This window comes from Vicia villosa, linkage group LG4, assembly GCF_029867415.1.
Source record: "Vicia villosa cultivar HV-30 ecotype Madison, WI linkage group LG4, Vvil1.0, whole genome shotgun sequence".
Classification (NCBI taxonomy): domain Eukaryota; kingdom Viridiplantae; phylum Streptophyta; class Magnoliopsida; order Fabales; family Fabaceae; genus Vicia; species Vicia villosa.
This window is the reverse complement of record NC_081183.1, coordinates 73,819,441-73,831,081: the sequence shown is the minus strand read 5'-3', so window position 1 is coordinate 73,831,081 and position 11,641 is coordinate 73,819,441.

Sequence of the window (11,641 nt, the reverse complement as noted above, 5' to 3'; positions counted from 1 at the left end):
ACAATTGGTACATAGTTAAATCTTTTTGCAGGCGCAGAATCAGGAAACTCAGACTGTACTGGTAACAAGTAGATTATTATTATCTTTTGTTTCCCACTAATTTTTGTACTATATTCCATTATTTTCAAAAATATTTTCAAATCTCTTTTTCAAAAATCAAATCCTATCTTTATTCTCTACATCTCTCTTTTTCCCAACACTATCATACACTTTCTTTCAAATCTTATTTCCACTCAAATTTTCCTTTTGTACGGAATCACATCATTCCCCAACGTCTCTATCCTTCTTTCCACTCTATAAATACCTCTCATTTTTTCATAAAAATCTCACATCAAATTCTAATTCATCTCTCAAATTTCTACTTCATAAATCCATCCTTTCTTCTTCCCCGACAAAATGGCGAAGCGGTGGGAAACGTGTTTTCTTATGGTCATCACCATTGCTACGGTGATCATGTCTTTCTTCTGTCTACATAGCCCGGAACACTGTGGACCTGGGATGCTTATGCTCCCAATCATCTACATGTTACTATTTGTAGCATGGGTTATCAATCGTCATTCTTAAAATTTGCCGTATTTCTTATTTCTTAAATATACCGTTCATTCGTACTGTTCAATATAGTATGTAATATTTGTACTGTCAGTATTAAATGTTGTACTATTTGTAATAATATTGCTTAATTACTCAGATAATATTTTGTGTGTTTTCTGCCAGTCAAATATTCATTTTTCTGTGCATTAAATGATTTTCAGGGTTATTATCGGTAATTTTGCGCGCATACAGTAAATATTAGTTATTTATTATGTCTGTGTTTTTTTTTAACAAGTCATGTAAATAAACTTTCATTTTTCACATAAAACAAAAACAAAAACAACAAAAAAGAAAATTAACTTTAACTGTTAATTTTTCACTCTAACTGCTACGTCAATATCTGGACAGTCAGTCGACAGCCAAACTGCTGGCAGTACAATTCTCAGTGTTTTGTACCATCAATCAAATCAATCTTTTACAATTCAAAATTCCAAGATTTTTGTTCTAGAAGTCTTCTGAATATCACGCGATTAGCAGAGACTCAACACTGCACAAAAATCAGGTACGCTTAACTGTCTCCTACACAAACAGTCCCTGACTAGGGTTTTCTTGTTTTTACAGGAGAAACAAGTTTTTGAGACCTCAAATGGATTTCATGCACATCCATATATCTCAAAGTACCATCATACAAATTTTCAAACTTCAATTCACTCAGACGCACCGTCAGCAGCTCAAACAGTCAACAGACGACCCGTTTGACCAAAAAGTCAACAGACAGTCAAAAATGAAATTTTTTTGTCAAAGTCCATATTTTGTCAAAGGATTCATCATTTGATCATTGGATGATCATAATTCATCAAGGAAAGATCAAAAATCAACAAAACCCTAAGATTCAAAATTAGGGTTTTTGCTTGAAAAGTCAACTCAACTTTGACTGATCATAACTCTCTCATCCTTCATCCAAAAAATTCAAACCAAAGCTCATTTTGAAGGAAATTCAATTATCTTTCAAATGCAATTGATCCCATGGTCATTGCATTGACCATTTGAAAAATATGGCCAAAGACATTACAGGTCATTTTCAAAGTCAACAAAAAGACACTTTTTTCAAAAGGACACACAAGGAGCATCAAAAATCATTTTGACATGAGACCAAAGACATTTGGTTAGAGGACTCTTTGAGGTTTCCAAAAAGTGCAAGAACTCCTTCATATGACAAAAATTGAGGGATTTACACCTTGTTGAAGTTGGCTAAATTTTGGAAAATGCATAAAAACAACATTGCTCAAAAATGCATTTTTTCCAAATGGGGCCAAGTTTTCATGGTTCAAACATGTTTGCCATGTTATTATGGGCCTCCCACGACCAAGACAAGGCCCACACCATTTTTATCCATTTTTTGCTTGATTTTATCTTATTTTAAGATTAAATAAAAAGGAAAAATGAATGGATAATGGATAGCTTACAATCTAAGCATGAGTCATCCAAGAATCTTCAATTTTCTGTAGAGGATTGAAAGACAAGGCAAGAGCATTGAAGGGAAGCAAGACTTGGTCAACAATTCAAAGGTTTTAATATAAAAAAATCAAGAATTCAACAAAGGCAACTAAAGGTTTCTTGGCTTCAATTCTAAGCACAACATAGTCTATATAAAGGCTATAACACTTCACAAACAAAGGAGAACGAAATCATAGCCAGAATTCTGCTTATAACACACTTGTAACATCTTGAAATATTCAAAGAAATTTAAAATTCGAATTTTAAGTTTAAGCTAGTTTCAATACAAATTAAACACTCAAACACGTTCCTTGAACTTCACTGAACCTATCCAGATCAGTTTCAAGCCTTGAAACCTCACAAATCGAGCTACACAAGCCACGGTTTGTTCAAACTAAAATCAACTTGTATCTCATAACACACGCATATTTAATAAGATGTAGATATATATTTGTGTTTAGTTTGAGGTCCTAATCATTTCTGGAAACTTAATTGAGGTTTGGACACCTATACGAGGAACCACCATTTTAGGGTTCTTACTTTCAAATTTAGGGCTTTACAGTTAGTGCAAAATCATGAGCTCTAAATAATACCATTAAACTCGCATGAACAAGACGAACTAAATGGTGGCATCGCGCCAAATTTATGTTGTTGTTTGCTTGTATTCGCTATTTCCAACAGGTGTAAAAGGTTAGAGTTTCTACACCACCTGCAAAAGAAAGGTGTAAAAACTCTATCCTGAGGAAGAAGATGATGCGTGGCGTCCTCTGATTGGCTGGAGGGCGCGCGCGTGTTTTTTTAAATTCACTTTGGATTCAGTGTTTTGCAGGTACGTCACGTGTCATGGTCCCTCATGATGGTAACCATCAGATCTGTCCACTCAGCAATCCAACGCACCAGAATGAAGCACCATATCATGGACTCCATTTAAATATCACATCTGATCATTCATCTTTTTATTTTCTATTTTATTTTAATTTCGTGTTAAATTAATTAAAAATAGTTTTAAAAATCCAAAAAATACACAAAAAATATTTTTAAGTTTCTAAAATAATATATTATTTTCTGATGTAAAAATATTTTATTTTTCTTCATAATTTAAATATTTTGCATAATTAATTAGTATATATTTATATATTTGCTTTTTAATTATTCTAACCAATCAAAAAAATCATAAAAAATTGTTCTTTATATAAAATATTGTTTATATATTATAGACTAATTTTGTACATATTTTGAACAATTTTCTCTTTAAGTTTTAATTATTTGTATAATTATTTGTATAATTATGTATTAATTAACTTAATAAATTTCAAATCAATTTCAAAAATTCCAAAAAAATTAGTTTTGTTTTAAAATTAATTGACAAATATTTTGTACATATTTTAAACTTAATTTCTAGGTTTAAATCTATTTTCATCTTTTTTCTTCATTTTAATTTAATTAATCATGCATTGATTATAATTAAAATCAATCATAAAAAATCCAAAAATATGTCTTTTATTTTTCTTACAATTTAAATTCCTAGATAAATGTATAGGTTGTCAAAATCATGTAAATAGGCTTAGTTTACATTTCCTGCACAATCGATGTAATAGCGTAGATTTACTTTCCGCACTTTACATTTCCGCATTTTAATTTCCAGCAAATATAAACTGCGTGTATGTCAAAGATAAAATTGAACCGTTAGATCACTAACTTCAAAGATAAAATATCTGAATCCAATCACAATCACACTTGCACCTCTTAAGGTAATCCCTTCTCATTCTTTTCAAAATCAAAGTCAAAATTCTACTGTTTCGAGTACAAAATCGAACCTTTTGTTTGTATCCGGTGAAAGGATAGATTTTTAAAGGAAATAGGATAAAGACCTTACAACTCAGGGTAGACCTCCTAGTTTGCTTGCTCAAATCAAAACAAACAAAATTCTCATACACTGTTGTTTTTCAAAACAAAACTTTCCAAAAAGACAATATTTTGTATACATCCAAACACGGATCATTACAAAGTTAACGTTCTTTTCAAAACATCTTTCGAAAGATAAACAAACATTTTGTATACATCCGCACAAGGATCATTACAAATTCAATTTACAAAGGTATTTGAAACCACATATGAGCATTCTAAAGCAATTGAAAAGTGATCGAAAAACAAGTGAGCTAAGCAAACTTAAGAGCCCATGGATAACCATGGATACAAAGGGTGCTAACACCTTCCCTTTGTATAACCTACCCCCTTACCCAGAATTTCTTAAAGGTCTTTTTTATGTTTCTTTTATAAACCTTTCCTTAATTGGATAAAATAAAAGGTCGGTGGCGACTCTGTGAATTTTCAAAAAATGCGAAAGCATAAGCGATAAAAAAGAGTCAGTTCACGTATCTCTCCCACTCAGAGGTATGGCCCGAAAAACGGAGGTCCACAGAACTGGCGACTCTGCTGGGGAGTCACTTTCAAAAAACAAAATGTTTTCTAAAGGGGTTACCTTAAGAGAATACATTACTTCGATGTTTTCAATTGTTTGACTTGATTGCTCTATTTTTCAAAGGTTTGTTTGGGTATTTTGCTTGTGTGGAAGATTCTAACCCGAATCTCGAGATACCTTAAGTATATGACAATAGACCAAGGAAACTGTACGGCATGTACCGATACGGTTGATCTGGTAGGCATCGTTAGTGCGATACTTTGGTTTATACTGATGTCCCTTGAAAACGATCAAGGAGTATATTAGGCTTCCGAAATGTCATTAAACACTAATTTGTCTTAGAACCTTTTTAGTTGAACTTGACTTATGGCCTATTAAGTGGCTAGCTTTGAAATTGATCGAAGTTAGTTATCCTCGAGGAATATTTTGATCGGCCGCTCGAGCACCGTATTGAGATGTTACTTCCAAGGATCATAGAACCCGAATACTATTCTAGGACAGGTTTTAACCAACTCAACTTCAGTGGGGAGGGTATCACCTATCAGCTCCATGCAAGCCTTTAAACCTAAGGCTATTGTTTGATTTTTTTTTGTGTGCCACATGTTTGCATAATAAGAATATCATTTTCTCACAAAATACTTCAAGGATCAAAGAGTTTACCTTTGTTTTTGCACGTAATGGCTCCCGCCACCCGAGATTACATCCGAATCAACATCTCAACGGTACCATCTGAACTAAAAGACTTAGTGTCAGAATTCCCCAGGAATGTTCAATTCACCGAAAGGCATGGTCACTTACTCCATTTGGTTACCTCAAAATTTGAAGAAGACATGATACGGGTCCTGTTCCAGTTCTTTGACCCTGAACATCATTGCTTTACCTTTCCTGATTACCAGTTGGTACCCACTTTGGAAGAATTCTCTGAACTAATTGGATTGCCTGTTCGAAATCAATTACCTTTCACTGGTTTAGAAAGGATTCCAAAACCTGAGGTCATTGCTGCTGCTTTACATCTGCGAAAATCAAAAATCGAGTCCAATTGGGAAACAAAGAGTGAAGTTAAGGGTTTGCTTGCCAAGTTCTTATTGGAAAAGGCTCGACTACTGCTAGAAAACAAAAGTTATCCAGCTTTTGAGGAGGTTATGGCCCTTTTGATCTATGGGTTGGTTTTATTCCCAAATCCCGACCAGTTCATAAGTGTACACATCATCAACCTTTTCCTAATCCGTAACCCGGTACCAACATTGCTGGGAGACATTCTACATTCTCTACACACTCGTACCATGAAGAAACGAGGAACTCTCATGTGCTGTATACCACTACTGGCTAGGTGGTTTACATTTCATCTTCCCCGATCAGTGTTGAGAAATGAACAAAGAATGCAATGGTCTCGCAGGATTATGTCTTTGTCTCATTCAGATATCCGGTGGAACAACTTCTTTCAAAGAGACATTACTATCATTGATCATTGTGGAGAGTACCCTAATGTGCCACTCCTTGGCATCAAAGGAGGCATCACTTACAATCCCTCTTTAGCTCTACGCCAATTCGGATATGCAAGGAGCAACGGTCCTCATGACATGATTATCCGTGGCATTGTGTTTGATTACGAGAATGATTCTCATAGACACCGACGAAGGTTCATACATGCATGGGACAATGTCTATAGAATAGAAAGCAAAACTTTGGGGCAATGGAATTCTATCCCTATGGAACCTTACCTCAGATGGGTCCGCACTCATGCTCAGAAACTCATTATGCCATATCCCGCTATTCTACCTGTGACTATTGAGCCAAAGGTCGAAGGAGACGAACCCCAAGTTATTCTACACCCGGATATGCCAACTGACCTAGACGAGTTGCAAAAATCTTGGGTTCAACTAAAAGAGGAAAGAGACACCTTCAAAGCACACTGTCAGGACTATGAGAGAAGGATATTGGAGCTCACCGGACAGCTTCAAGAAGAACAGCAGATCAACACATTCCTGGGGGCAAAGAGAAAGCGTCCATGGGAGACCTGAAGGATCATTTATTTTATTTCTGTCTTGTAAGCCCAAATGAGGCAAAGAAAAAAAGAGAATAAATTGATTAACTAATGTTTGTTTCTTCTTTAACAAATCTAAACTCTAAGATCCTTGAAAACATTGCACACACATTTCATTTCATGCATTGCATATACATTTCATACATTGCATTCATATACATTGCATATACATTTCATTCATATACATTGCATCCAGTCATAGACATTGCGTAACAGGTTCTCATGACGGATTTCTCATCTCATCGCTGTTTATTTCAGTCAGAAGAGATGGAATCTGAGACAAGCATCAAGAACCTCGAAGCACAGAATGTCCAAGTTCAAGTGGCAATTCTGGAACTGGCAAAGGGGCAACAAGAACTGAAAGCCCTGATAATCAAGAAGAAAAAGAAGCCCAAAGGATCTGTAGGTTTGAGTCACCTGAAAAGGAAGATCAAAATCCCAGTCAAAAAGTTCAAAAAGCTGAAGGATAGAAAAAACACTTAGAAAGGGGGGGGATTGAATAAGTGTGACTTTAAATCTTGGACGATAAAAATAAATGCACAAATATTTTTATCCTGGTTCGCTGTTAACGAAGCTACTCCAGTCCACCCCCGCAGAGATGATTTACCTCAACTGAGGATTTAATCCACTAATCGCACGGATTACAATGGTTTTCCACTTAGCCGCAACTAAGTCTTCCAGAGTCTTCTGATCACAACCTGATCACTCCAGGAACAACTGCTTAGTTCACTCCTAAGACTTTTTCTAGAGTCTACTGATCAACACGATCACTCTAGGCTTAGTTCACTCCTAAGACTTTCTGCTCAGCCAACTGCCAAGACTTCCTGCTCAGCCAACTGCTAAGACTTCCTAGAGTATACTGATCAACTGATCACTCTAGTTCCTTACAACTTAATGTAATCTATTCAAGAGTTTACAAATGCTTCTTAAAAGCGATAATCACAACTGTGATATTTCTCTTACAATTTAAGCTTACTCTCACTAAGATATTACAACAGCAATGTAGTGAGCTTTGATGAAGATGAAGATTCTGAGTTTAGATTTGAACAGCGTTTCAGCAAGTTTGATATAAGTTGATTTTGTGCAGAATCGTTAACCTTGCTTCTCATCAGAACTTCATATTTATAGGCGTTGAGAAGATGACCGTTGAATGCATTTAATGCTTTGCGTGTTCCGTACAGCTTTGCATTTAATGTTATACGCTTTTGTCAACTACCTCGAGCCTTGTTCACGCTGTGTCTACTGACGTAGCCTTTAGTAGCTTTAACGTTCCTTTTGTCAGTCAGCGTAGTCTGCCACGTGTACTTCCTTCTGATCTGATGTTTGTGAATACGACGTTTGAATATCATCAGAGTCAAACAGCTTGGTGCAAAGCATCTTCTGATCTTCTGACCTTGAAGTGCTTCTGAGCGTGATACCATCTTCTGATTTTCAGTGCTTCTGATCTCATGTTCTTCTGATGCTTCCATAGACCCATGTTCTGATTCTGCTTCGACCATCTTCTGATGTCTTGCCAGACCATGTTCTGATGTTGCATGCTGAACCATTTGAGACACATCTTCTGAGCGCTGAATTATGCGTACTCTTTATATATTTCCTGAAAGGGAAATTGCATTGGATTAGAGTACCATATTATCTTAAGCAAAATTCATATTATTGTTATCATCAAAACTAAGATAATTGATAAGAACAAATCTTGTTCTAACAAAAGCCACCGATCCCTGAAACAGTCGGTGATGGTGAACAAGAAGACAATCAAAGCAACCAGGGTTCTGCTAAACCCACTCTCTCTTCAAATGAAGAAGATGATCATTCTGGGGACGAACCGGATGATGACAAATACCAACAGCTGGAAGACCGTATGAAAGCTATGGAGATACAAAAAGTACCTGGTTTAGATTTCAATGATCTGGGGCTCATCTCGGATGTTGTTATCCCTCCAAAATTCAAAGTTCCTGTCTTTGCAAAATATGATGGAGTTTCTTGCCCGAAACTACATCTGAGATCCTATGTGAGGAAGATACAACCTCATACAACAGATAACAAATTGTGGATTCACTTCTTCCAAGAAAGTCTGTCGGGTACACAACTCGAGTGGTACTACCAGCTGGAAAATACCAAGGTTCATACTTGGGAAGAATTAGCTGCTGCTTTTTACAAACAGTACCAATACAATGCTGATCTTGCGCCAACCCGTACTCAGCTAAGGGGCATGTCTATGGGACCAAAAGAAAGTTTCAAAGGATATGCACAAAAGTGGAGAGATATGGCTGGATGGGTTCAACCACCCTTATCTGATCGCGAACTAGTCGACACGTTCATGGGCACTTTAACTGGCCCTTTCTATAGCCATTTGCTGGGAAGCTCATCATCAGGTTTCACTGACCTGATACTGACCGGAGAACGTGTCGAAAGTGGCATTCAAAATGGAAAAATTCAAATAGGTTCCTCCTCTGGTACTACAAAAAGGCCCATCAGCGGGAGAAATGAGGTCAATGCAACACAAATTCAGAAAAGTCGCAAAAGTGAGCAGCATCAATCTGTAGGGGCAGTTCTGATCTACGCATCTGCACCTCAAAAAGATCAACAGCCAAAATATACGCATCGACCAGATGCACCAAGAAGAAATTTCACCAGAATCAACATGCCAATCTCTCAGGCATTGCAGCACTTGCTAAAAGCAGATCTGATCACATTAAAAGGTCCTCCAAAGAATGTCAACACTTCCTCTCCAAATTATCGCCCTGATGCGACATGTGCCTATCACACAAACTGTCCAGGACATGACGCAGATCACTGCTGGGCCTTGAAAAATAAAATACAAGATATGATAGATGCTGGGGAAATTGAGTTCGATCCTCCAGAAACTCCAAATGTCATCACTGCACTTATGCCAAAGCATGACAAAACTGTTAACGCTATCCTGGACACTGTTTACATCTATGATGTGAACGAATTATCAACTCCACTCTGTGAAGTCAAAGGAAAGCTAATCCAAGCTGGTTACTTTCCAGGGTGTGACCCCGACTGCTTTTATTGCTCATACTGGCCCAATGGTTGTGAAAATCTGAGGATGGGAATTCAAAAGTGGATGGATCGCCGTATCATTATGTTTGAGAGGCTCCCTTCTATGGACGTGTTGTGCGAAGTCTTTGCAAACGGGATGAGAATAGAGGATGCCTCAGTGATCTCCAGATTACCATTCAAAATCTCTGCCAAGGCTCCATTCAAAATTTCTGCTACACTCAAAGTGGCATCAGTAGTCATTGCTAGTCCAACTCCATTTCCATACTCCTCAGACAAAGCTGTCCCATGGGGATACGACACTAATGTTTATGTTGATGGAGTTAAGCAGGGTACCTCGACTGAAGAGGCCGCAAAGTTAACTACTCCAACTGTGGGTAATATTGTGGGTACCAGCAAGATCACGAGAAGTGGAAGAATCTTTTCACCAGAAATTTCTCCAAATGTTGCTGCTGGTCCAGTCCGAGTCCCAGTTCCTAATCAAGATAACAACGCTCGAGGCAAAGAGCCACAAGTTGAACAAGTTCAAACCCCGGTGGAGATCACTGCTGAGGATCCGTCAAAGCAAGAAATGGAGGAAATATTGAAAATCATCTGCAAGAGTGATTACAATATTGTTGAGCAACTAGGGCACACCGCTTCAAAAATCTCAATGCTATCTCTGCTAAAATATTCAGAAGCTCATGCCAAAGCTCTGATGAAGTTCCTTAAAGCTGCGCATGTGCCTCAAGAGATCTCAGTCGACCAATTTGAGAATTGTGTTGCCAATCTAACCGTGAACAATGGTCTCGGTTTCTCTGATGTGGATCTAACCCCTGCTGGAAAAAATCACAACAAAGCCCTACATATCTCCATTAAATGTAATGGCACCACTCTATCTCATGTGCTAGTAGATAACGGTTCTTCTTTGAACGTGTTACCGAAAACAGTACTAGAAAAGCTTGACTTCGAAGGAATTGTGTTACAACCAAGTGATGTTGTGGTAAGAGCCTTTGACGGGTCAACAAGAACGGTATACGGAAAGGTGAATCTCCCAATCAGAGTGGGTTCTCAAATCTTCGATTCTATCTTTTACGTAATGGAAATTCACCCAGCTTACTCCTGTTTACTTGGACGCCCTTGGATACATGGGGCAAACGCTGTAACTTCTACCCTGCATCAGAAGTTAAAATATCCAGTAAAAGGAAAGATTGTCACAGTCTATGGCGAAGAGGAATATGTGGTTAGTCACCTAAGCAATTCCAAATATGTTGAGTTGGAGGACGAATTCATCGAAACTCCATGCCAATCATTTGAGGTGGTCTCCCCAGATGTCTCTACCACCAAGCATATTCCTGCTACTCCAACTACAACTATGGCTTCTCTCAAAGATGCCAAAGCCATGATTGAACAGGGTGATTGCACAGTATGGGGACAGCTTCCCGATATGCCCTACAAGTCTGACAAGCTAGGCCTGGGCTATGATAGTGAAGATCAAAAGAATGATCAAGGTCCTCGTTCTGGAGGATTAATGTCACACTTCGTCAGCCAAGAAGTAAACGCTATTGAAGATGAAGGAGTGTTCTTGAACCATATCATTCAGCCATATCCAGATGAGATTCCACCCATTTCCATGGGAATGTGGGATGCTGTGGGAGAACCAAGTGACGGGTATAATTATCAGTATACCGCACCTCAGAATTCTTATATTGCTATGGAAGACATTACCCTGACTGGATGGGGTGATCAAATTGAAAATGACGAAAGTTTCACAAGTCCCGTCACTGAGCAATATCAAAATCCACCCAAAGAAGTATGGGACACGCTAGGAGAACCCAGCGGCAAATATGACTATATGGTGAAATATTCCGCTCCTCCGAGCTCACAAATTGCTATGAAGGACATTGTCCCAACTGGATGGGATGGACATTACGATGACAATTTCACTTTTGAAGAAGCCAGGGAAATACCAAATAACGAGGGTTGCTTTCTGTCAGCATACACTCCTCATCAGGATGCACAATTCTCTATTCAAAACATCATCCCGACTGCATGGGACGGCCTTATTGAGCATCTTGCTCAGCCAGCAGAGATATCTCAGCCTGGGCTCTCGTATCCAGCAAAGTATATCACTTATCCCGAAG